Below are 769 nucleotides of genomic sequence, written 5' to 3' on the forward strand. Positions count from 1 at the left end.
GTGCAGGACCTGGTACCACTGAGACCCTGCCCACTGGAAGAGATGCCCTCATCAGTGTCCTGGGATCTGTCCCAACCACTGAGATATAATGCTCACTTCTTTGGGGGAAAGAAAGAACACAAGTGGAGAGAAGGTAGAAACCTTCCCCCTCGTTTTCAAATATGATTTGCTTTTATGCTGTGACTCAGGTGAGCCTTCTGGTCACTCCTCACTCTTTGTGGAACGATGACTCGGTATCTGAGTGAAAAACCTGTGCACAGACACAACTTCAGGGCCAAGGGTCACCCTCTCAGCTGGGGTCACCTGCCTTTTCATTTCTAGGTTATCTGGGTTCCAACCTCCATCTCCATCCAAAGGGAAGCCTTTGCCCCTCAGCATCCCATGACTGCTTCCCAGGTTTCTCCTCCTCACCTCTGGCTGCAGTTGTGAAGCAACCCCATCGTCGGGGCACCTTGGACCCTTGTGCCTAAGATGTCAACACCTGTCACCAACTTGGCTCTGGCCCCAGGGCCTTGGAGATTTTTCTCCCACCTCTGGCTGATTTCCAGGAATACTAAGAACATTCTCTCCACTTTATAAAGCTGAGCATTTGGGCTCTCTCCTGGTCCGTGTCCATACGCTGCGACCTAAATGCGTCAGTCCAGGCTCTCCCACAGCCCGGAGAAAAGATTTGAAGTCTCTGTCTTTCCCTCTCCCCACCATGGTCATCTCGGAAAGGGGAAGGGACACACATGGAGTTTACCCCGACCGTGTACTAAGCTCTGAACCG

The sequence above is a fragment of the Lipotes vexillifer genome, unplaced genomic scaffold, assembly GCF_000442215.2.
Source record: "Lipotes vexillifer unplaced genomic scaffold, Lipotes_vexillifer_v1.1 scaffold471, whole genome shotgun sequence".
Taxonomy (NCBI): Eukaryota; Metazoa; Chordata; class Mammalia; order Artiodactyla; family Lipotidae; genus Lipotes; species Lipotes vexillifer.